Here is a 27,630-nt window from a genome sequence, read left to right as displayed (position 1 = left end):
CTATAAGAGCATTCTAGAGCTTCATCTGTCGATTCCACATAAGGAGTATTTATTGATTGAGTTACCAATAAATCTTCTTCTCCTGCCACACATGTTAGCTTCCCTTCAACAATGAATTTGACTTTTTGATGTAATGAGGATGGAACAGCACCTGCCATATGGATCCACGACCTACCCAATAAACAACTGTATGAAGGAGAGATGTCCATAACTTGAAATTTCACATTGAAAATGCATGGGCCAATTTGTAATGGCACTTCTATATCTTCTAGCACCTCTCTTCTGGTTCCATCAAAGGCTCTCACTATCATATGACTAGGTTTCATATAAGATCCATCAACAGGGAGTTTTGTCAAAATAGTCACAGGCATAACATTGATGGATGAACCATTATCAATCAAAACCTTAGCCATTATATGACTTTTACATTTCACAGTAATGTGAAGAGCCTTGGTACTTCCTCTACCTTCAGAAGGAATCTCTTCATCACTGAAAGAGATATAGTTTGAAATCATCAGATTGCCAACAAGCTGTTCCACATATTCAACAGAAGCATGTGAGACACATATGCTTGATTTAGCACTTTCAGCAAAGCATTGCGGTGTGACTCTGAACTGAGCAATAATGATAATAACAAAATTCTATCTGGCATCTTGTTAAGCTGTTCTATCACGCTATATTCGCTATGTTTTATTAACTTCAAAAATTCACCTGCTTCACTCTCAGATACTGGCTTCTGCCATTCTTTTTCTAGGGTTATGTCAAGACCATTCTGACTTTTATTTTTTTCTCCTACCTTGGCTTTCTCCTTTCTAGCTTTTTCTAGAGCTTCTGGGGTATAACACCTTTCACTTCGAGTTATGCCTCCTACACCCGTTATGTTGGCAGTATCTGGGTTAACTACGACATCATAATCATACTCCCAAGGTACTACTTTATCATTCTGATATGAAAAAGGGCCAGAAACTTTAATTGTCACCACTGGTTGAAAGACGAGCTTTTCTAGCTTTGATGTTGGCTTCTCATCATAATAGATAGTTACCGATCTATGTACAAACTTATTCTTTGAATCAATGGTAGACACTTCAGCTTTCATCAATTCTTCTCTCTCTTGGTAAAACTCCATTCGACCTTCATCTATCAATTTTTGCACCTTCTGACGAAATTGATGACAATTCTGGATAGAATGCCCCAGAACACCTCTGTGATAATTACAGCTTTCAGTTGAGTTTATTATTTCAGAGTAATTTTTAGGTTCTATTGGCTTCAACATGTCAGTTTTGACCAATACTTTGAACACCTTAGCCATAGGAGTTTTGACCTCTTCTATTCTTCTTTTCACATAGCTTGTTTGCCCATCAATCAAAACATTTATTGATGGTCTGGTATGATTTGGTAGAGGGTTTCCATTGACATTTGGAGTCCCTTGTTGGCTGGTATCAAAATTTAATACTCCTTCATTGATTAACCCCTGCACTTTACGTTTCAAAGCAGTATAGTTCTCAGTGGAATGACCTGGATTCCCATAATGATAATCACAATGTGCATTGGGGTCATACCATTTGGGAAACAGAGGTTTCATAGGTTCAATGATAACAGGAGTAAGTAGATGTTTCTCAACAAGTCTAGGATACAAATCTGTGTATGTCATGGGAATGGGATCAAAAGTGATTTTTATTGGGTATTTCTCGAGGCTCTCAAACCAATATTAGGACTAGGTTTCCATCCTGGTCTGATAGGTGCAGCAAGATGATTGTAAGTAGGTGTCTGAAAGGATGGTTGAAAACGATGTGGATAAGCTGGTTGTGGTAATGACTGGTATGGTTGATATGAATGAGGGATGGATGTAACATGGTTTACAGAAGGGTAATGGGTCTGGTATACTGGTGTAGGATAAGGTGTGAAACCTCTGAATTGTTGCCCCATATAGTTCATTGCTTGAGCCTCATTCTCTTTCTTTTTGGGAGCTCCACCTTTTCTTGCTCCACTTGTCTCTCTTGCATCGAGCTTACCATTCTTTATGGCATTTTCAATGATCTCACCTGATATCACCATATCTGTAAAGTTCTTGGTTGCATTACCTATCAATCTCTCATAGTACGGTGCTTTCAAGGTGTTCACAAATAAAACGATTGTTTCTTTCTCAGTGAGAGGAGGTTGAACTTGTACAGCCACGTCTCTCCATCTTTGTGCATACTCCTTGAAGTTTTCAGTTGTTTTCTTTTGCATACTTTGAAGAGATAGACGATCTAGAACCATATCCGTTACATGACGATATTGTGTAAGGAATGCCTTTGTAAGCTCTTGCCAAGAACGAATATGAGTCATATCTAGCTGGACATACCATCTAGCTGCAGAACCCGTAAGACTATCTTGAAATATGTGCATTAACAACTTCCCATCTCGAGCATATGCTACCATCTTTCGACAATACATGGTGATGTGGGTCATTGGGTATTTTGTGCCATCATATTTTTCAAATTTAGGGACCTTGAATTTAGGCAAAATTACCACATCTGGAACTAAACAAAGGTCAGCCGCATCTATGGAGCCATAAAAATTCATTCCCTCTACAGCCCTAAGCCTTTCTTCCAATAACTTCATCTTCTCCCGGGCACTGGTATCTTCTACCTTTTCAGGTGTCTGCATCCTTAGCTTTTCTCTTTCCTTGGGATCATCCAAATCAGGAACTAAGATTAGCTTAGGTGGTTTTTCCATCATAATGGGATTAACAAAATTTTGAAATTGTCTTGGAGCAGGTGTGGATGTCATTCCTGGATAAGGATTAGGATATCCACCAGGAGTAGGAATTGGTACTCCAGTTCCTTATGAAGGTTGGTTCAGTCGTGGCTCAAACCCTGGAGGATAGACAGGATCTACCATATCTGGCGATTGTTCTTGAAAGCTAGGATTTTCTTCCACTGCTTTTCCCTTGTCAAGTTTCCTGAGTATATCCATTATTATACTAAGATCTCCTTTTAGTTCTTCTTGAGCTTTCTCAATTCTCTCAAATCGATTGGCCTGTTCTTACTCCATGATTCTTGTCTGTGTCCTGGTATTGTATGAATGACGAGTAGGTTGGGCCGAAATTTTTGATGGGCGAGCTATTCTTGAACCTTTATTACCACAAAGTTTTTATTTTGAAAAAAAAAGAAAAAAAATTAGAATGCTATGTGTTAAAAATTTTATTTTATGAAAAATGATGTATATGATGCATGAATGCAAGTGAGAGATATTTGCTCTTGGACGAATTTCAACATTAGAAATTTTTATTGATCCCATACAACTTTTATTACATAGGATTTATCATCCTAAAGTTATCTCTATAAAAGCATTTGACTTGCTCGTAATGGTCCTTCGCCTCATCTAGAAAGTTCACTAGACGCTGTCCATATTCTCCTATGGGATTGACTTCTCTTCTTAATGCTTCTACCTTTTCAACCATCTCTCATGCTTTCTTCACTGCCTTACTAACTTGATTAGTCAAGTGCTCTATGTATTGTTGCCTCCCTAAACTTTCTGCCTTCCATATCATATGAGCATCTCTTTCTGAATCACATGTGAAGATCCAATCTTTTTCCCTTTTATGCCACTCATCTATCATTACTGAAATATGACTTTTGTGGTCTTGCAGTTGTAGCTCTAACCCTTGGATCACCTGGTGAAGCGATTCTTTTTCATTCAATACTTCGAAGTGCTTTTTTCTCTCTTCTGCGAGCATGACTTTTAATATTTTCTTTTCATTTTGGCATTCCACCAATCTTGCTGAGGTTGTAGAGTATAATTCCTTCCAATTCTGACATTTTTGAGAAATTCTGGTGGTCTCCTCTTGCTTTTCTTGAGCTTTGCCCTTCCATTGGTTTATTCCCTCTCGAAGCTCATCCATTTCACGTTGTCAGCCAAGGTAAGACTTGGTAACTTTTTCAGTTTTGAATTGAACTCGTAACCTCTTATTTTCTTGGTGTAGATCTTTCAAGTCACTATTAGCCAAATCTCGCTCTTTTATGACTTTTTCTAATTTGCTCCCTTGTATCTTCGCTTCATATCTTAATTGCCCTACTTTTTCACGAAGTCTCAAATTTTCTCTTCTTATTTCTTCTTTTTCAGCTTCTAATTCTTTCTTGACAAGCTCAACTTCTGATAATTGCACCTATTCTGAAAGATTAACCAATTGATATGAGCTATCATCAGGAGGAAGTATTATGTCTCTAGGCCGCATTGTTTTCCAAATTTGGTAGTCAGAAGTGACTTTGTCGATGAGAGGCCCTAACCTCATTCTTTGTGTTCTCTTTCATGCTTGGATCAACTACTTCGAGGTTTTTGATTGATTCGATTCCCCATAAATGAATTCTACTTGGACCAGGCCATGAGTAGCAGGAACAAACTGTTTTGCACCAAATTGCCTAAGTGCCATCAATGAAGCGTAACTTACAACGCCCCATAGCCCTAATAACGGAATCCATGGCTCATTTCCTCCACAATACAACAAGGGCACATGAGGCATTCAAGGTGTCATCCATTCGATTTCATCCTCAGAATCTTTCACAAGAAAATGACCCATTCTTCCTTAGTCTTTAATGTCGGCCATTAGCTTTTGTAAAACTCTTCGAGTGGTGCTTTATTTCGAAGATATGGTTTCGAAAATGCACTCTTCCCACATTTGAAATGACTTCTGACCCATACGTATAATAGAGATGCACATCCTATAAATCGACCTTTCCCATTTCGTCGACAGAAATTCAATGACCTGATGGTTTCGACTAGGACTGCTAGAGCGAGATTAATTGTTTGGGTTTTAATTTGCTTGAAAAAGTCTACCACAGTTATCTCAATGTAACCCAAAGTTTTCGAAAAGATTACCATGCCATACAATGCTAGAGCAAACACATCCATACCTTGATCATTATTCAAATGGTCCTGAATGAAATTTCAGAGAAAGTCCCAACGAATGCCGAGATGTTCACCTTTAGACTTCACAAAGGAATCAATGGTTTCTACTTTAACCTCCATAAGCTTGGCTAACTTTTTACGATAACCTGATTTTGACTTTCGGGTAAATACTTTATCTGGACATTATAGTTCTATCCCGAGTAAAATCGAATACTCCTCGATGGTTGGCACCAAATCTTTCTGATTAAAAGTGAAGCATCTATAGGATGGATCCCAAAACTGTATAGCTGCTTTGACCAGCTGTTCATCAACCACTACTGAAATGAATGATGCAATCTGCCCATACTTTTTGCAAAAACTTTCTTTTCTTCCCTCACTTAACTGACCCCAAACAGCAGCTAACTCTTTTAAATCATTCTGTGTGAGATCTAAATGCACTTTCTCGGGTAACTCAGACACATAACTGGTAGGCAAACAATCTTCGTTCTTTTGTTAAACCTCTTTCGACCAAACATGTACTTCATTATACGACTCACATGGCACACTGACTGAGGATGAGCAAATTTGTAGTTCTATGGGATCCATGAAAACTTATTGAGAGAAATGTCCTAGAACAAATATCTCGATGCAAAACTATATGATATGATTAATGTAACAAAATTGAGTTAGTGTGAGGATGTGGTTTAAAAAAAACATTTTTTTAGTTTTTTTTTTGTGTTTTGAGATTTTTTGTTTTGTTTTGTTTTGTTTTATATTATACACAACTTTTATTCTTAGGTATTTTACTATAAGAGGATGGACAAGGCTCTTCATAAGGCTGGTTTTCTAGGCTTATTATATGTTGGGTTTGGATTGACAGGGTCTAAAGGTTCCCAAATTGTTCCTCACTATCGTCCATGTTGGACTAGTAAGGCACCTCGATTCTCACCCATTACAGGCTACGAACCAAAAGGGTTCAATTTGAGTGAAAGTATTTCGCTTGCCATTGCGGAGGTTATCACCTCACGAGAGCACATGTACTTTACTTCCTCTTATAAAGGACGGAGCCCAGGTATAGAGCTCATGTATGAGATGCATTGTGTCATTGTGTGCAAATATATCCTAATTTATTGACAGTAATATATATAAAAAATAAAACATAAGAGGCATAGTAAGAGAAATGTGTGTGAATTTTTTGCTTTTTATTTTTTGATTTGTTTTTTTTGTTTTTTTTACTAAAAATGAAAAATAAAAATTTAAGAAATTGATTAAGACTGTTTTAAATCAAAATTTAAGGATAACAAGTAGTTAATTTTGGCCTGACTCTCGAAAACAAAAGGCGTCCCCAGTGGAGTCGCCAAGCTGTCGTAATGGTTTTATGTTCGCCCGACGAATTTGGAAATAAAAAAAATAACGGAGTTGCCACCAATCTTTTTTGGCTAGGTGCGATTGGACACCTATTAAAACATATCCTTTTAATGAAATCTTAAAATTAATTAAAATTTATTAAAAAGATAATTTTACGATCTGCGAAACAGTCTGGGTTTGGGAGTCGATTACGCGTGGGGAAGGATTAGCACCCCCACAACGCTGGTTAAAAACGGTACCCATTAACAATGTGTTATCCTTTGATTTTGATACAAACAATCTTATTTTCAGTATTCGAAAAATAATTACTTTGATCTTTTTATTATTATTTTTTTAAAAAAAAATTATTCTCGAGAAAAATAACTTAAAACCTTTTTATTGAAATAATTCTTAAGATGTTCCAGTACGTTGGTAACATTAAAAGAACTCTCTCTCACCTAGAGATTTCTTAAAGCATCTCTACTCGGAATACTTTTAGAATCTCATCTTTGGAGGCTCGAATTTATTTTTCGTAAGAAAATATCATGTTAAAAAAATTTATTCTCGAGGAAAATAAATTAAAACCTTTTTATTGAAATAATTCTTAAAATGTTCCAGTACGTTGGTAACATTAAAAGAACTCTTTCTCACCTAGAGATTTCTTAAAGTATCTCTACTCGGAATACTTTTAGAATCTCATCTTTGGGAGTCTAAATTTACTTTTCGTAAGAAATTATGTCATGCATGCCATGCAAAATATTTTCATGTTTATGCACACATTTTATTCTCATTCAAAAATTTTATTAATTTTTTAATTTTAATTAAAATTTTGAAGAAAAAAGAATTTAATTATATTGGAGATTTTCTATAAATATTCCAATACGCTGGTAATATTTTACAAAAAAACTTCTCACCTAGAGATTTCTTAAAGCATTTCTACTCGAAATACTTTTAGAATCCCATCATTGGATTAAATTTCTTTTCTTCCTATTTTTATTACTTATTTTTTAATTTATTAATCAATTTTTATTTATTATTTTTTTTAAAAAAGAAAATCTTTACTGTATTGAAAATTTTTTATAAATACTCCAATACGCTGGTAGTACTTAAAAAAAATCTTCTCACCTAGAGATTTCGTAGGCATCACTACTCGGAATACCTTTGAATCTCATCATCGGATAAAAATTTCCTTTTTCTTTCATTTTTTTACTACTTTAGTATTATTATTAAATTTATTTTTATGTTATTGTTTTTAAAGTTTATTCTAAAAATTAACATAATTATATAAAAAATTATTTAACCATAATTTCATCAATTAGCCTAACAAATATAGATATTTTAATATGCATAAATATTAATAAAATAATATATAAACAATAAGAAAAATTCAAAAAAAATTTTTTTTTTACCTGAACCGGACCGGTCAACGGTCTGGTCAACTTTCGATTCGATTCGGCGGTTCGATCTGGTTGGTTCGACGGTTCACTATCGGCTCGATTCGGTTTGGGCGGTTCGATCCGGTCCAGTCAAACCGATCAGAGTTGATGAAGGAAGCGGGTCAACGGGTCGGGTTACGTGGATCCCGAGTCAGATCCGGGTTAATGCGTGGATCCTCCTTAGTTGAAACGGCGTCGTTTTGGGTCTTTCCCTAAACGACGTCGTTTTGAGTTTTGCCTTGCTATATATAGCTGAAGATTTTTTTTTTAGTTCATTTGGCTTTCTGTTTCAGAAAAAAAAAGGGAGAGAGGGAGAGAAAGAGTTGGGGGAGAGGTCCACCGGCCGGTTGCCTTCCGACCGTGGGAGCACCACGTCGGCCGCCACCGGCGTCGATCGCCGGTGATCGAAAAATTACCAAAATTCTTCTGGTGGTTCTCTTCGACGTGATCTTCCCGGATCCGGTCTCCTTTTCACCAAAAATAGCCCCGATCGACGTAGATCGGGGCTCAAAGTTTCGGTATCCTTTCTCTCTCTCTTTTTTTTTTGGGTGGACAGAAGTGACTGATCTTTTTTTTTTTTAGGTGGCTTTCTGGCGCTGGGATCCCCGTTCCAGGGGACTGTTGTTTTTTTTTTTGTGTTTCTGCATAATTTTTTTTTTTTTACAGAAGCTCTCTCTTTCTTTTTTTTTTTTTACCCCTTTTTTTTTCCGTTCTATTTTTTTTTTCCTCTGGCTTGCAAGCTCTATTTATAGAGCTTGTTGAGATTCAAATCTCAGATTTTCTGGGATTTGAATCTTGTTTTTCAATTGAAAAATCATACCTATCGTCCGTGATTGGTGGCTTGTCGGGAGGCTGATCGGGTAGTTGGTCGGATCAGTTCGGCGCCGTACCAACCCCTTGACTTTTGTCTTATTTTTGTTTATTTTGTTTGTTTTTTTTTGTTTATTTTGTTTGTTTTGTTAAATATTATTATTATTAAAATAAAACAGTAGACCCGGACAAAATCGGTGTCTATAATTTTAATTGAGTCTCAGTTCTAAGTTTGTCGAGTTTATCAAGTTTTCGGACCAAGGTTTGATTTCAATCCAATTGGGTCCATAGCCCAATTTCATTTTTTGGGCTTAAGCCCACTGTTTTTTATGTTTACTTTCTTTTTATTTTTTTTAAATATCAAAATACATTAATATTAAATATTAATAATAATTAATTAAACATTAGTAAAAAATACAAAAAGAAAAGAAAGGCAAAAAACAAAAGGGTTGATGGTAGTGGTGTCATGCACGGCACCACTAGCCATCTGCCCCTGTACTAGCACCATGCCTCTGTAGCCCTTGAACCTCCATTATAAAACCACTAGCCTATCCAGAGCCATGTAGGATCTATCACCTACATCTTGACCCAAATCCACTAACCTTCTTGGTCAACAACCAAACCTATGCCCTGGAGACCACTTACCCAAGCAGAGGGTTGTGACTGGAGCTTTATAAATAGAGCTCCATGATGGCAAACCAAAAGGAGAGACCCTGAGAGTCGGCTAGAGACTCTACCACAAAAAAATGCCACAATAAGAAAGAAAGATTCTACCAAGCCTAAAACAAAAAAACCACCATAAAAAAACAAAAAAAAAGCCCATAAGCTTACCCAATAAAAAACCCCTATTTTTATACAAAAAAAAAAGCCAAAAATCTTTAAAAAAAAAAAAAAAAGAGAACCTAAACACAAAAAAAAAACCCAGTCCTTTTGATGAGGGAACTCAGCATCGACCTACCAAAAAAAAAAAAAGCAAAAAAACCACAAATAAATACTTAGAAACTAAAAGGTTTTTTTTTTTTTTTTTCAAATCTAAGGGGTTTGGGAAATTTTTTTAGTGAAAAAGAGTTTGGATATAAGAAGAGGAAGGGAAGAGGAAGCTTTTGGCATTTTTTAAGAATTTTTTGACCATCGACAAAGATCATCGGTAACCGACAATGATAACGACGTGATGACCAATCGGGGAGCCTTTAGTTTAGAGAGAGAAGCTCTTTCTCTTAGAAATAGAGAGAGAGTCTAAAAAAATGAATAAAAAAATTTTAGGGATTTTATAAAAAAATGAAATGATGTCATTTTAAGGGACCAGGATCTACGTGTGACTTGAGAACCTAACTTAGGGTTTGCGCACCCAACTCGAGACCTGGTTTCCCCTTTAGTCTAGACTAGTCCAACTGAACCAGCTCTAAACTAATGTTGACCGATCCGGTTCAAGTAAAATTTTTTTTTCTTTTAGTTTGAATTTTTTTAATATTATTTTTGTTATTTTGAATTTTATCATTAAAATTTATGCATGTTAAAATGTTTAAGTTGTTAGAATAAATTTTTGTTGTTTTTATAATAATAATTAATAAAAATGAATAATGAAAAATATAGTTAAATTTTTTATAATTTTTTAAAACTTAGGATAAATCTTAGAAAAAAAGTAATAATAACAATAAATAATTAATGATTATAATGCTAATAATGATAAAAAATGGTTTTTAACCTTTGATAAATTTTTCTAAAAAATAGGAAAAATAACCAAAAATGATTAATAAACTAATTTGTTAAAAATAAAATAAGAAAAAATTTATCTGAGGATGGGATTTTAAAAGTATTCTAAGTAGTGATACTTTACAAAAATCTCTAGATGAAAATATATATTTTTAAATATTATCAGTGAATTGAAATATTTATAAAAAATTTTTAATATCATAAGAATTTCTCTCTCCTTCAAAAACAAAATAATAATGATAATAAACTAATAAAATTTCTAAAAGAAAGAATAAATCTCGTGCATCAATATATTGCCATTTGCATTGCATGCATGATTTCATTTTTACCAAAAGCAAATACGAGCTTCCGAAGATGAGATTCTAAAGTATTTTAGGAAGTGACGCCTAAGAAATCTCTAGGTTAGAAAGAGTTCTTCCAATGTTGCCAATGTACTGGAACATTTTAAAAATTATTTCAATAAAAGGGTTCTAATTTATTTTTCTCGAATAAAAAAAATAAAAGACCAAAATTTCAATAAACGAAAGAAATCCAGAAAATTATTTTTAGACACTGAAACTAAGACTTTTTTTGACAAAATCAAAGGAAAACATGTATTTAATTGGTCCATTTAAATGAGTATTATGGGGTGCTAATCCTTCCCTACACGTAACTAACTCTCGGACCCAATGTATTTCGCAGACCCTAAAATTATCTTTTGAATTAATTTTAAAATTTTATTAAAAGGATATATTTTAATAGGTGACGACTCTGTTTTTTTTTTTTTCCTTTCTTTTTTCAAATTCGTCGAGTGACTCTAAAATCGTTATGATAGTTTGAAGACTTCACTAGAGAGTGCCATTTTTTTTAGAGTCAGGCCAAAATTAACTATATGTTATCTTCAATTTTGTTTTAAATAGTCTTAGTAGGTATTTAATTTTAAGTTCCTAGGTTTTGATTCTTTTTCAATAAAAAACAAAAACCAATCAAAAATCAAAAATAAAAAACAAATTGACAACAAAAAGAAAATTTCACACGTATTTTTTTAACTATGCTTTTTGTTCATTTTTTATTTTATTTTTTTGTATATATTATTCTTGATAAATTAGGATATGTTTCCACACATGATGACATGTTGCACTTTATACATGAGTTTTATGCATGAAATTTTATTCAAGGGCATTTAGATGATGATCAAAGCATGGCTGTGTTTGCTTTGGCATTGTATGGCATGGTGATCTTCTTAAAGACTTTGGGTTACATCGAGATAATTATGGTGAAATTTTTTTATGCAAATTGAAACCTAAGCAATTAATCCTACACCAACAGTCATAGCCGAAACTATCAGGTCATTGAATTTTTATCGACAGAATCGAAAAGGATGATTCATAGGGTATGCATCGTTATTGTATACTTGGGTCAGAAGTAATTCAAGTGTGGGAGAAGTGCATTCTCAAAGCCGTATCTTCGAAACAAGGCAGCAATCAAAGAGTTTTGCAAAAGCCAATGGCCAACATTGAAGGCTAAGGAAGAATGGGTTCTACTCTTATAAAGGCTTATCGGGGGTGAAATAAAATGGATGATGCCATGGATGCCTCACGTGCCCATGTTGTATTGAGGAGGAAATGAACCGTGGATGCCACTGTTAGGACTATGAGGGGTGGTAAGTTACGCTTCGTTGATGGTGTTAAGGCAAATCGATGCAAAATAGTTCATTTTTGCCACTCATGGCCTACTTTTAGTAGAATTCACTTATGGGGGTTCAAATCCATTGAGAACATCAGAGCAATTAATCTAAACATGGAAGAAAATACGACGGATGAGATTAGGGCTTTTTCTTGATAAAGTCACTCTTGATTACTAAATTTGAAAAGTGAAGCGATTCAAAAACATAGTGCTCCCCCTTAATGATGGCTCACATCAATCAGTTTACCTTTTGGCTAAAGTGCAATTATCAGAGTCGAGCTTGTCAGGAAAGAATTAGAAATTGAAAAAGAAAAAATAAAAAGAGAAAATTTAAAACTTTGAGAAAAGATAGGATAGTTGAAATATGAAGCAGAAGTATAAGAGAATATATAAAAAGTCATAAAAGAACAGGATGTGGCCAACAATGATTTGAAAGATCTGCACCAAGAAAACAAGAGATTGTTAGTCCAATTCAAGACTGAAAAAGTTACCAAATCTTACCTTTGTTGGCAACATGAAATGGATGAGCTCTAAGAAAAAATGAACCAATGGAAAGGCAAAGCTCAAGAAAAATAAAAAAAGATCTCTAGAATTTCTCAAGAATGCCAAAATTGGAAGGGGTTATATTCTATAACTTCAGCAAATTGGTTGAATTGTAGAAAGAAAAGGAAAGGTTGAAGACTATGCTCATAAAAGAAAGAAAAAAGCACCTTGAAGTACTGAATGAAAAAGAATCACTTCACTAGGTGATCCAAGGGTTAGAGTTGTAACTACAAGATCACAAGAACGATATTTCAACAATAATATATGAGTGGCAAAGAAGAAAAAAAGATTGAATCTTCACATGTGATTCAAAAAGAGATGCCTGCATGAGATAGAGAGTAGAAAGCTTAGGAAGGCAATAGTACATAGAGCACCTAACTAGTCAAGTCTACAAGGTAGTGAAAAAAGCATGAAAAATGGTTGAAAATGTAGAGATGTTAAGACAAAAAGTCAATCCCATAGAAGAACATGGATAATGCCTAGTGAACTTTCTAGATGAGGCTAAAGATTATTATAAGCCAATCAAATATTTTTATGGATATAATTATAGGATGATAAATCTCATGTAACAAAAGTTGTATGAAATCAATAAAATTTCTAGTGTTGAAATTTATCCAAGAGCAAGTATCTCACTTGCATTCATGCATCATGTGTACCATTTTCGTTTTAATAATTGTATTCTTTTAAAAATCATAAAAAAAAGTAAAAAATAAAATTTTCAATACATGGCATTATGATTTTTTAAAGTTTGTAGTAATTAGGGTTCAAGAATAGCTCGTCCACCAAAACTTTTGACTCAACTTACTCGCCATTCATACAACACTATGGCTCAAACAAGAATCATGATATAAGAATAGTCCAATCGATTTGAGAGGATTGAAAAGGCTCAAGAACTAAAAGGGGATCTTAGTAAGATAATGGACATGCTTAAAAATCTTGATAAAAAAATAATAAAAGAAAATCTCAGCTTTTAAGAGCAATCGTCAGACATGTTGGATCCTATATACCCTTTAAGGTTTAAGCCACGGCTAGCCCAACCTTCTTAAGGAGCTAAAGTACAAACCCAAGAATGACATCCACACCTACTCTAAGACAGTTTTAAAATTTTGCTAATCTCGTAATGGTAGAAAAACTATTTGAGCCAATCTTGATTCTTGACTTAGATGATCCTAAGAAGAGAGAAAAATTAAAGATGAAGACATCTAAGAAAGTGAAAGATACCAATGCCCACCAGAAGATAAAATTATTAGAAGAAAGACTTAGGGCTGTAGAGAGAATGAATTGTTATGGCTCTATAGATACAGCTGAGCTTTGTTTGATCCTAGACATAGTCATTCCACTTAAATTCAAGGTCCTTGAGTTTAAAAAATATGATGGCACAAACTGCCCAATGACTTATGTCACTATGTATTATTGTAAGATGTCAATACATGCTTGGATGAAAAGCTATTGATGTATGTATTTTAGGATAATTTTATAAGTTTTTGCATTCAGATGGTATGTTCAACTATATAAAACTGTATCTATTCTTAGAAAAAGCTCACAAGGTTATTCTTTACATAATACCGATATGTTATAGATTCAGCTACAGATCATTTGTCTTTGTAGAGCATGAAAAAAAAGTAATAAAAAACTTTAAAGAGTATGCACAGAGATTGAGAGATGTGGTCGCACAAGTACAACCACCATTGATTAAGAAAAAAATAATTGTTCTATTTTTAAACACCCTAAAAGCATTTTATTATGAAATACTTATAGGCAATGCAACCAAAAACTTTACAGATATAGTGATATCAGGTGAGATTATTAAAAATATCATAAAGAATGGCAAGCTCAATGCAAGAAAGATGAGTGGCAGAAAAAAAGTTGAAGCTCCTAAAAAGAAAAAAATAAAGCCCAAGCAGTGAACTATGTAAGGCAAAGTTCAAAGGTTTCACTTTATACCCCGCACCGGTGTACTAAACCCATTACCCTTTTCATAAACAATGTTACATCCATCTTTTATTCATATTAGTTGTATTAGTTGCTATAATAACTAGCTTATCCACCCCATTTTTTGCCATCTTTTCGAACACACACTTATTCATAAAATTATCCTATTGTAACTATCAGACCAGAATGGAGACCCAATCTAAGTAGTTGTTCGAGAAACCCAAGAAATACCTAAGAAAAAACCACTTTTAACCCTATTTTCATGACATACATAGATTTGTTCCATTGAATAGTTGAGAAACATTTAGTAGCCTTTGTTATTGTTGAACTTTTGAAACCTCCATTTCCAAAATGGCATGATCCCAATATGCATTGTGATTATCATTATGGAAACTTGAGCCATTTTACGAAAAACTACGCTTTTTTGAAGCATAAAGTGCATGGGTTAATCAATAAAGAGGTGTTAAACTTTGATACTAGCCAATGAGGGATTCCAAATGTTAATGGGAACCCTCTACCAAACCATAATAGACTATCAATAAATGCTTTGATTGATGGGTAAGTAAGCTACGTGAAAAGAAAGATAGATGAAGTTAAAACTCTGATGATCAAGGTGTTTGAAGCCTTAGTAAAAGATAATATATTGAAGTCAATAGAGCCTCAGAATTACACTAGAGTGATTAACTCAACTGAAAGCTAGACTATCACAATGGGGCTTAGGGGTATTCTATCAAGAGTTGTGACCAATTTTGTCAAGAAGCACAGAAGTTGATGGATATGGGTCAGATAGAGTTTTACGAAAAAAAAATTTGATGAAAGCTAAAGTGTCTACCATTGATTAAAAAAATAAGTTTGTACATAAATCGATAACTATCTATTATGATGAAAGCTGACCCCAATGCCAAAAAAGCCATATCTTGACCATTAGTGACAATTAAAGTCCTTGGTCTTTTTTCATAGTAGAATGATAAAGTAATACCATAAAAGTATGATTGTGACATTGTACTCAATCTGGATGCTACAAACATAATGGGCATAAGAGGTATGACCCAAAATGGGATATGTTACACTCTAGGAACACTAGAGAAAGCTAGAAAAAAAAAAGCAAAGGTTGGAGAAGAAGAGGAAAGTTAGAGTAATCCTGTGGTAGTCCATAATAAAGTATGTTAGAAATCGATCTTTGAGAATGAAGCTTGTAATTTTTAAAGCTAATAAAATATAGCAAATATAGCATGGTACAATAGTTGAACAAGATGTTATCTAGATTGTAACTATTGTAAATCTCATAGTCATACCGTAATGCTTTACTAAAGGTATTGAATCAAGCATATGTGTCTCATAATATCTCTATTGAATATGTGAAACAGCTCATCGACAATCTGGTAATCTCAAACTACATCTCTTTTAACGATGAATAGATTCTTTTTGAAGGTAAAACAAGTACCAAGGCTCTCCATATTATTGTAAAATACAAGAGTCATATAATGGCTAAGGTTCTGATCAATAATGGCTCATCAATCAATGTTATGTTTATGGCTATTTTGGGAAAACTACATGTTGATGGATCTTATATGAAGCCAAGTCATATGGTATTTTACGCCTTTGATGAGACTAAAAAAGAGGTGTTAGGAGATATAAAAATGCCATTGCAAATTAACGCTTGCATTTTTAATGTGAAATTCCAAGTTATGGATGTCTTTCCCTTGTACAGTTGCTTATTAGGTAGGCCAAAATTGGTCATTAAGTAGTTTATAGAGATGGGATGGCAACTAAGAATCAAACTTAGGAAGAATTTGTGAAGAATGACTTGGCTGTCAGTCATATATGATAAGTAAGAAAAATTTAGCTTGGGTTATAAACTGACAAGAGGGGACAGAGTGAAAATGATGAATAAAAAAAAAGAAAAGAGAATGGCTAATCTTGGTAGGTTTGAGCCAGAGTCAAAACTCATGGTCATTCTTTACTTTTATGATTTTTTTTGTTTGAGAGGATGTATTTACCCAGATTCACTTGAAGCACTAAGTGCAAAATTGGTGAAAGATTTTTCTGAGCTAGCCATTCAAATGGTGGATGATAGAGAAAAGAAGAGTTAAGATAAAGAGCTGTTTTGCACCTTTACCCTTTGAATTTCTAGCTAAACAATTGAAAAGTTATGGAGCTGCCTGTTGTCTTTAAAACTTTTAAAAAGTAATGTACTTTAAAGCTTTAAAACTTTAAATCTTTAATTGCTCTCTATGAGCATTAAGAGATCTTTTATGGAGTGTTTATGTTTGTCATTTTAATAAAAAACTTAGAAGATGCATATGCATTTCTTTTATTTGCTTTCACTTTCAGTCATTCAATCTATTTCTCTTTTCATTTGCCTTTTATCATTTTCTTGCCATTCCATTTTTATGTGTCAATATTTTCTTCATCTCACCTATTTGTAGGTTTCCAAATAATAAACATGAAGATAATCATGATAATAATCTTGGATTCAATTTTGAAAACTTAATTCGTATTGATGAACTTAATAATGAAGAAGATTCAGATAAGTATACATTGCCTCTTGATTTGCTAAAATTAATAAAACATGAAGATAAGCCAATTAAGCCCTATCGAAAAATTATCGAATTAGTGAATTTGAGGGATGATGAAAATAAAAGAAAGGTTAAAGTAGGTACATCCCTTTCACTAACTGGCAGGCAAAAGCTAGAAGAACTACTTCGAGAATACATAAATGTGTTTGCATGGTTTTATCAGGATATATCAGGACTTAGCATTGATATTGTAAAGCATTAATTACCTTTGAAATCGAAATGCAAACCGATACAACAAAAGCTAAGGCGTATGAAGTGGGAAATGTTATTGAAAATTAAAGAGGAGGTGAAAAAATAATTTAATGCTAAATTTTTGGATGTGGCAAAATATCCTAAATGGGTAGCCAATATAGTGCCAGTTCTCAAGAAATACAAAAGGGTGAGAATGTGTGTTGATTATCAAGATCTAAATAGGACAAGTCTTAAAGATAATTTTTCTTTACCCCATATCGATATTCTATGGATAACACTGCTAGGCATTCCACATTTTCTTTTATGGATGGCTTTTCAAGCTAAAATAAGATCAAGATAGCTTAAGATGATATGGAAAAGACAATGTTTGTGACCATGTGAGGGATGTTCTGTTACAAAGTCATGCCTTTTGGGTTAAAAAATGCTAGTGCTATTTATCAAAGAGTAATGGCGACTCTCTTTCATAACATGATGCATAAAGAGATAAAAGTGTATGTGAATGATATGGTTGCAAAATCTCATAAAATAGAGGATCATGTAGTCAATCTTAAAAGCTATTTAATAGGTTTAGAAAATTCCAATTGAAGTTAAATCCTGCCAAATGTACATTCAGTGCTAAATCAAAAGAATGGTTGGACTTTGTGGTTAGTGAAAAAGGAATTGAAGTGGATTTGGATAAGATACATGCCATTTAGAACTTATCTCTTTTTAGTACCTTAAAAGAAGTATAAGGCTTTTTAGAGAAATTAAACTATATTGCTCATTTCATCTCTCAACTCATCTACAAGTGCGATCTTATTTTTAAGCTTTTTAGAAAACATGATTTAGAAGAATGGAATGATGAAGTTTTGATAAGGTCAAAGAATACTTGTCAAATCCACCTGTGTTAGTGCCTTTAGTTCTAAAAAAGCCTTGGATTTTATACTTAACGATACATGAAAATTCAATGGGTTATGTGCTGGGGCAAAAAGATGAAACTGACAGGAAAAAATGAGTAATTAAGTAAAAAGTTTACTAATTTTGAGTCTAAGTATTCACTATTAGAGAAGATATGTTGTGTATTAACCTGGACAACTTGAAGGCTTAGATAATACATGCTTTATCATACTACTTGGCTCATAGCAAAGTTGGATCCCATTAAGTATATCTTTGAGAAACCTTCATTGATAAAGAGAATAACGTGGTGGCAAGCTATACTTTCAAAATATGATATTATTTATGTAGCTCAAAAGGCTATTAAAGGGAGTGAAATAGTCGAGTTCCTTATCGATTATATGGTTGAAGATTATGAGCCAATGAAGCTGAATTTTTTTGATGAAGATGTGATAGCCATTGAAAAGAATGAACCTATTGAGAATTTTTGGAGAATGTATTTTAATGGAGTTGCTAATGCTTTGGGTCATGGTATTAGGGTAATTTTAATATCTCTAGAAGAACATTATTGTCCCATCATGACCAGATTGAATTTCAATTGCATAAATAATATAACTGAATACAAAGCTTATGTTATGGATATGTAAGTAGCAATTGAAAGAAAGATCAAAGTGTTAGATGTGTTTAGAGATTTTGCTCTGGTCATCTATCAATTACAAGGTGAATAGAAAAAAAAATTCTAAGTTGATCTGATACTATAAATACATTTGAGTTGGTTAACCAATTTAAAGAAGTTCAACTTGAGCATCTGCTTAGAAAAGAAAACCAAATTGCTAATGCACTGGCTACTTTGGCTGTGATGATCAGAATAAAAGTAAATATTGAGATCCAACTTATCAAAATAGATGTGAATGATGTACCAGCACATTGCTCAGGTGTCGAAAAAGAAGTTGATGGGAAGCTATGGTATCATGACATTATGTAATAAATCAAAAGTTAGCAATACCTGGAACATGTAACAGAAAACGATAAACAGCCTATCAGAAGGCTGGCTATAGCTTTCTTCCTTAATGGAGATGTCCTCTATAAAAGAAGTTAAGATAAGGTATATGAGTGCAGCTGAAGTAAAAAGGATTCTTCCAGAAGTGCATGATGGGGTTTGTGGGAACATGCAAATAGTCGTATAATGGCTAGACAAATTATAAGGGCCGACTATTACTATTTAACAATGGAGAGTGACTATATTGATTATGTAAGATAATGTCATAAGTATCAAATTTATGTTGATAAGATTCACACTTCTCTATCAGCATTGCATATTTCGGCTCCTCTAAACTTACTTTTATTTATAAGCGGTCTTGTGACTCAACTTTGTATTAACTCTTTTCTTTTTTGAGAAAATTTTCTATTAACTCTTAAATCAAGGAGGATGGATATCAATTATCAATGACACTTAAGTGATAAGTACTTCATTTTAATGTGATTAACTAGTAATGTATATGAAAATTAATCAATGACTGAAATGTTATTGAATTTAAATTAGAAATATAGTAATTGAAAATTCTCTAAATCAGAGTACACATGATACCTTTATCTTGGTATATATACACATCAAAATAGAGAAACATATAGGAGCCTACAATCGAAATCAAAGTATATAGCCATTTTAATAAGAGAGCATTTTATTTATAAAGTTTTTATTATAATTTTATAATTATTTAGTTATAATAAAAATTATATAAAAATTTATCATTTATAAATATAACTTTTACATAAAATTTTGATAACCTTCTCACAACTTTAAATTGTGTTTACTTAATTATATTATAATTATTATAGGTAATATATTCTCTCTACTAAGCTTTGGACCAACTTCAATATTCTTTCTTAATTAGCTTTTTTTCTTTCATATTATCATAAAAATAAAAACAATATTTACTCAATTTACACTTGTTGTTAGTGTATTTATTATTTTTATGTTGTGTTAATAATTTTTCATTTTTAAATATTATTTATGTTGTGCATTTTCTTAATCTTTAAGTTATTTTTAGCCATTAAACTTATATATTTACATGGAAATTGAAGTTAAAATAATATAATACATGTTTAAGTTTATATTTAATATATTATCTACATAAAATACTTTACACAGTTAATAAATTACATAATAATATGTTATTAAAAATTATTTTTAAATATGTAGTTAAGATAAAGAGTATTTATTTTTAATTTTACAATTAATTTTTTATGAAATATCGTTACATGTTAATTGATAGTGACTAGACATCTACTAAAAAACTCTAATTATTCCCACCTATCATTTTGTTCATTATAATTAAATCCTATAAATACATTAATTTCTCAATAATTTCTTAAAAAGACAACAATAAGACTAGCTAATAAATAAGTTTTCATTTAAGTTGTGATTTCTACGGATTTTTTTGTCCAAATTTCACATAAAATTTTAGCTGAATGGCATTAATTCATAAAACAAAAATAACTAGCAATATATACTAATAAATAAATAAATTACATATTAAACAAATAAACAATTTACGTATTATTCATTTGACATTAAATAATAATATAATTTAAAATAACATAATAAAAAATATTATTCAATAATTTTATTTTTTTTAATCGAACATAACCAAAATAAACACATAAATTTAATCTTATCCAAAATTTATCAAGTGATTAAAAAATCACTTTTCTTTAAAAAATGTTTGACTCCCTGAACTAAGCATCTCCTAAAAGTTAAAATTTTTAAAATACTCTTCTCGTCGTACAATATCAAATTATTGAGATTTACGGAGATTTGCTATCACGTCAGCATCACAAAATGAGGTATTATTATTACATTAATTACGTTAGTACAATAATTGAGTCAATGTGTAAGTATAATAATTGATAATTTTAGAATGATATGTTATTTAGATATTTTTAGAATTATATTTATTATAAAAAGATTATGGATATTTTATAATGTAAATTCAAATTTATTATATTATACATAATTTGTCATATAGATTAGATATGAAAAAATATTATATTAAATATATTTTATAGGCATTTTATAAACTATTTGTAGATACTAAATTTGTTGGGATTTCAATTTAAATTTCTTAATTCTGACGAGTTTTTGGGCCGAAGTCTGATTTTTTTTTTTGGATCTTAGCCCACTGTTTAATTTTACAATTTAAATTTAATTTTATTACTTATATCAAAATACAATAATATTAATAATAATCCATTAATTAAATAAAAAATACAAAAATAAAAAATAACAAAATAACAAAAGCAAGAAAACAAGGGGTTAGTGCCAGTGGGTGTCGCGCATGGCATCACTGGCCACCCACCCCTATGCCCCTATTCACCAGAGCCATGTACACCTTCCTGTACACCTACCTTGAGCTCCACTATCACCATACCCTGCACCAACTACCCCATGAGCACCATTTTCCTTACAAAAACCCCACTACTAGCCATAAGAAAAGGACATCAACACTAAGCACTAAAAATGATCACACCTTATACACTTAGCCTCACACGCCCCTTTCTCTGCCAACACCCAAGTACCCTTTTCTCCCATTCAGAACCCCTGTTAGCCTCATTTCACCTAGACTTTAGCGTTGGCCCTCCTAAACCGCCCTCGTCTACACCTTTAACCCAAGGAGACCCCAAATCACCTAGCATACCCACAGTCCCTTAAGACAACACTTTTCCCTAAATCGCATCACCCTTGAGCACCAGCCTTTCTCAATGTTTGCCCACGGCCCTCTCCAACACCCATTTCACCCAAAAACTCTTGGAGAATTGGCCCCGACACCAACCTCCCCTAGATCAAATGGCCTTGCCCACACAAAGCTCCTCAGCACTACCCTTGCCATCTCCCTCAACCTGAACCACCAACACCTCCAAACCAACCCAATTTCTAGCCAAGACATAAACACTAGCCTTCTCTAGAATCGACACTAGCAGCCGAACTTTCACTGTTGCATCATCTATAATACCATCTCTAATCGTTCCATTTTCAACCTCTATCCGTCATTGCCTAGAGCTAAGATCGTACGAAACACCGCCCATTCCCGGTCTTTACACGCAACCAACACAACCTCTGTATGCATCCAACTAACAACACATCGCAACCAAAAAATAAAAAAATAAATAGAAAAAAGAGGTCAATCAAAAGTCACAATTTTTCCAGTAAGGAAGAACACAACTTCATAACCAAACCTTCTACATAAAAAAGAAAAAAAAGAAAATTAATTTTTATACAGAAAAAAAGTTTTTTAATATTTTATGTATTATTTTGAATTTTATCATTAATATTTATGCATGTTAAAATATTTAAATTTATTAGAATAAATTTTTATTTTTTGGGTAAAAATGAAAATAAAAATAAATAATGAAAAATATAGTTTAAAGTTTGATAATTTTATTAAAATTAAAATTAACCTTATAAAATAATATAATAAATAAAAATAATAACTAAAGATAATAATGATAACAATAATAAAAAAGGAAAATGGTTTCTTAACTTTTGATATTTTTAAATTTAAGAATAATAACAAAAAAATAATTAAAAAATGTACAAAAGAAATTTTTTGTCCGATGATGAATCAAAGATACTCTAAATAGTGATACCTAAGAAATCTCTAGGTGAAAAATTTTTTTTTTAAATACTACCAACGTATTTGAGTATTTATAAAAAGTTTTCAATATAATAAAAATTTCTTTTTTTTAATAATAAAAATAAAAATAAAATAATAAAGAATGAGGAAACAAAAAATTTTATCCGAGGATAAGATTCTAAAAGTATTCCGAGTAGTGATGCTTTATGAAATCCCTAGACGAGAATTTTTTTAAAATATTACCAATATATTGGAGTATTTATAGAAAATCTTTAATATGATAAAAAATTTTCATTTCTTCAAAAAAATAAATAATAAAAAAATAAATAAAATTTTTAAAGAAAAAATAAAATGTGTGTATTAACCTATTATCATTTGCATTGCATGCACGGCATGGTTTTTAATGAAAAGTAAATCCAAGCCTACGAAAATGAGATTCTAAAGTATTCTGAGAAGCGATGCCTAAGAAATCTCTAGGTGAGAAAGAGTTCTTCTAATGTTACTAACGTATTGGAATATTTTAAGAATTATTTCAATAAAAGGGTTCTAATTTATGTTTCCCAAAAAAATCAAAGAACGATAGTAATAATAATAAAATTTTAATAAATATTAAAAAAAAGAATTTGATAAACAAAGGAAGTCAAGAAAATTATTTTTTAAACATCGAAAGTAAGACTGTTTTTGTCAGGATTAATAAATTACACATAATTAATTGGTACTATTTTAAATGGGCACTATAGGAGTACTAATCTTTCCCCATGCGTAACTAACTCTTTGACCCAGACTGTTTTACAAACTCTAAAATTATCTTTTTAATAAATTTTAATTTTTTATTTAAATGATAAATTTTAATAAGTGGTCAATAGTACCTAATTAAAAAAGACTGGTGGTGACTACGTTTTTTTATTTTTTTATTTTCGTTCTCCAAATTCATCGGGTAGCTTCAAAACCGTTACGACATTATTATTTATGTTAGTTAAATTTGGTTGCATTTCAAGTTTATCTTATTATCTTTTCTTGTTTTTACATTAACAACATGAATTACTTTATTTTTTAAGCAATTGATTGATTACATGATATTGTGAATTATTTAATGATCGCTAAATCACTTGAGATTATTAAATCACATGCATCTATTTAAATACTTGTGTGACAAAATTGCATGATATTATGAAAATAAAATGATGAGATATACCCTTTAATCTATAAGTCTGTCAGGATATATTTTAGTGTGGAATGTAGAAATTAATTTGTTTGAAATTAATTTTGAAATTTTGATTCCTTCATTATTTCGTAATTAATCTCCAAATTGATTTTTTGATAAAGATAAAATAATGAGCTAGAAATCATCATCTGTGTATCCATTTTCGAGATATAAATAAGTTGGTTAACAAGTCTTAATCAATTTATGGTTTGAGCATTTACTTTAACCCACAATGTACTTAAGTTACCCATTTCATCATACAAAATCAAATTATTGAGATTTATGGAGGTTAGCTGATAAGTCAACGTCATATAATGAGATTATTATTACTACATCAATTACGATAGTACAATTTCTTTCCAAAAATAATAATTATGTTTTTCAAGAGTACAATTCCAAGACAGATATTTTATTTCGGGACTTAAACAAAAAATTCTAGACTATTACCCTTATTGAATGAATATCACAAAAACAAAGACACACAAAGTATGTTTCTGAATACATGAATATGAGAATGTCACGAAATGCATATATACTTATGACAATGGATTTTTATATGTACAAAGACCCAAATAAAAATTTTTGTCAACCATGAATGTGTATGCAAAAAAAATGCAATGTTATGTTACAAGAATGGTGGGATATGAAATGCAATGTATGTTCCATACGACCTTATTATTCATGAATCTATATGCATGAAATGCAATGACATATTTACGTGAATGATGAGATGTATTCCTATGACTAATACAGCATACTTGTATGGAATGCATTGACCTATCAAGTGCTTATTATAATTTTACATGAAATGCAATGCTTGTGTTATGTCATCCTAATGAACTGACACTACCTTTAAACATGTAATGAGATGGAATGTGTGCACTACTTATTAAGACGCGTATGGTAGGTATGTATCATTTATCAATAAGTGTATAACATGGGATGCATGCACTGTCCATTGATGTGGATGGGATGGAATGCTCATATTATCCTATCATGATGCGCATGGGATGGAATACATGTATTATTCATCATGATGCATGAAATGCGAAAGATGTAGTAAAATACAAAATTTTTTATTTTGAAGAGGAAAAATGAAATAAATAAGGCTTGAAAATTAGTCTTTATTCAGCCAATAAACAAAGAATTTAAGAAAAATCCTTAATCTTTGAAAATGTTCTTTTGTCTTTTTTTTCTTTTTTTCTTTTTTTTTTTCAATAATTGACCTAAAATAAATACCACATATTCAAATATAATGCACACAATCAAAGAATATATATAAAATAAAAATAAAATAAAATAAAATGACTCAAGAATTCAAAACAAACAAGTAAGAGAAATAATATAATAACCATACAACAAAATAATATAACGTATAATGTCCTAATTTTTGGTAATTTTCTAAAAAGATGGCATGGTTCTATCCTAGGTAGGCTTCCTATGGCTCACGATATGCTGGGTTAGGATTTATATGTCTAAAGGTTCCCAGACTATTCCTCACATCATCGCCTATTATAGACTAGTAAGGTTCCTCGATCCTCGCCCATTATGGGTTATTAATGGAAATGGTTCAATCTGAGTGGAAGTGTTTTGCTAGTAAATAAGGAGTTATTACCACACGAGAGCGTAGCTACTTCACTTCCTCCTAAAAAAGGTAGAGCCCAGGTATAGAGCTCATGCATGTGAGCGAATATGCAAAGTGTGTGTAAAGCAATGTATTAATCCAAATAAATAAATCAAAAGAACAAAATCAAAATAATAACTATCATGCAATTTATTCTATTTATTAACTTGTATATATATATATATATTTTGAAAAATTAAAACAAAGGGAATTAACTAAATATTAAATAAAACCAATTAAATCCAACCATTGCTAATAGCGCATACTTAAAATTTTGGCCTAACTCTCAAATGTCCCCAGTGGAGTCGTCAAGCTGTTGTAACGATTTTGAGACCGCCAGACGTAAAGTGTTTTAAAATCGAGAAAAATAAAAGAGAGTCGCCACCAATCTTTGTTAGGGTGTACTTGGCCTCCCAAAAGTTTATCTTTTTAATAAAACTATAAAAACGGGTTTAAAGTTTATCAAAAAGATAAATTTTAGTCTACAAAAAATCAAGTTAGGTTCGGCAATCGGTTACGTGTGGAGAAGGATGAGCACCCCCACAACGCCCATAAATTGGTACCATTTAATTATGCGCTATTTTCGGTGTTGGATAAAAATGGTTTTGACTTGAAATTTAATACTAATTTCCTTCGTTTTTTAAAAAATATTTTTGCTAAAATTTTTATTTAGAAATATTGAGAAAATCTTTAAGTTAAAAAATTATCTAAAAGTTCTCCAACATCTAGGCAGAATTTAAAATAACTCTTTTCGCTTAAGATTTAACACAACAATCCGTAAAATGAAATAACACTCTTTATAAAAAATTGTTGGTGACTCTCCAACATCTAGGCAGAGTACTAAGAATTATTTCTTTCGGAATGTTATTTTTATTTTATTTTGTAATATCACAACATTTTTTTTAAAAGTATTATTTTTTTTATTATAAAAATATTTTATCACCAAGTAGTAAATAAAAATTAAAGACAGAATAGTGCAAATAATTACTTGTAATAACATGCTAACGTATGTATGCCAATGAATGTCATATAAAATGAAATGCAATTTAAAAGTTGGATTCTTAAGTATAATGAAACCACCCCGACTCTTCAACATCTAGGCAGAGCTTATGTACGACTGTTTATATTTAAGATTCCGATTTACTATTATACTTTTTATTTATTAATCTTATTATTAATGCAAATTAAGAAATCTGTGAAAAGACTTAACGAAGTAAAATTTCCTAAATACCCCATCATCTAGGCGGTATTCGGGAATAAATTGCTTCAAATGGAATTTTCACACATGTCCTTAGGATTTTTAGGATGTTTTGGGTAAGGGCTTGAGTAGAGATTTTAAAGATTAAGGTTTCAAGATTTTGAAGATTCAGATTTTAAGGGTTTGGATTTAAGTTTTGAGGGTTTTAGGGTTTGGTTTTAAAGTATGCAAAGTTTAGGGTTTTGATTTTAGAGTTTGAAGATTTTAGGGTTTCGGTTTTAAAATTTGAGGTTTGGGGTTTTGAATTAAGGGTTTGGATTTAAGAGTTTAGATTTAAGAGTTTAAAGGTTTGGGATTTCGGATTTTAAGGGGTTTTGAATTTTAGGGGTTTTGGATTCGAGGGGTTTCGGATTTTAGAGGTTTGGATTTAAGGGATTTTGGAATTTAGGGGTTTGGATTTAAGGAGTTTTAGAAACCTAGGATTTTGAAAATTAAGAATTAGTGTTTAAGGTTTCGTTTTTAAGAAAATACGAACATCTCTAAAAATCCCCAACATCTAGGCAGATTTTCGAAGCAAGTTCGATTTTAATGATTTTTAAAAATTAATTAAAAATTTTTTATATTTTTTTTTATGAAAATTTATTAATAATAATTCTCCACCATCTAGGTGAAATTATTTCTTTAGAAAAATGTTTTTTATTCCCTCTAACATCTAGGCAAGAAAAATAATAATAATTATTATTATAATTATTATTTTTTTTTGGTGATTTTAATATATATTTTTAATTATTACTTGTTTTCAAATTTATTATTATTAAAACAATTAAACATTTATTCTAACAAATTTAGAAACTTATTATGCAAGAATAAAAAAAATACTCAAAATAACAAAAATAATAATATAAAAAAATTTAGAAAATTCAAAAAAAATACAAAAAAATTTTTTTTTCTTTGAACTGGACCGGTTAATGGTTTGGTCAACGTTGGTCTGGACCGGTATGATCGGTTCTG

The sequence above is a fragment of the Durio zibethinus genome, chromosome 7 (genome assembly GCF_047325235.1).
Source record: "Durio zibethinus cultivar Kanyao isolate XHJ-2024 chromosome 7, ASM4732523v1, whole genome shotgun sequence".
NCBI lineage: Eukaryota > Viridiplantae > Streptophyta > Magnoliopsida > Malvales > Malvaceae > Durio > Durio zibethinus.
The sequence above is the reverse complement of the archived record's forward strand: the minus strand, read 5'-3'. Positions refer to the sequence as shown.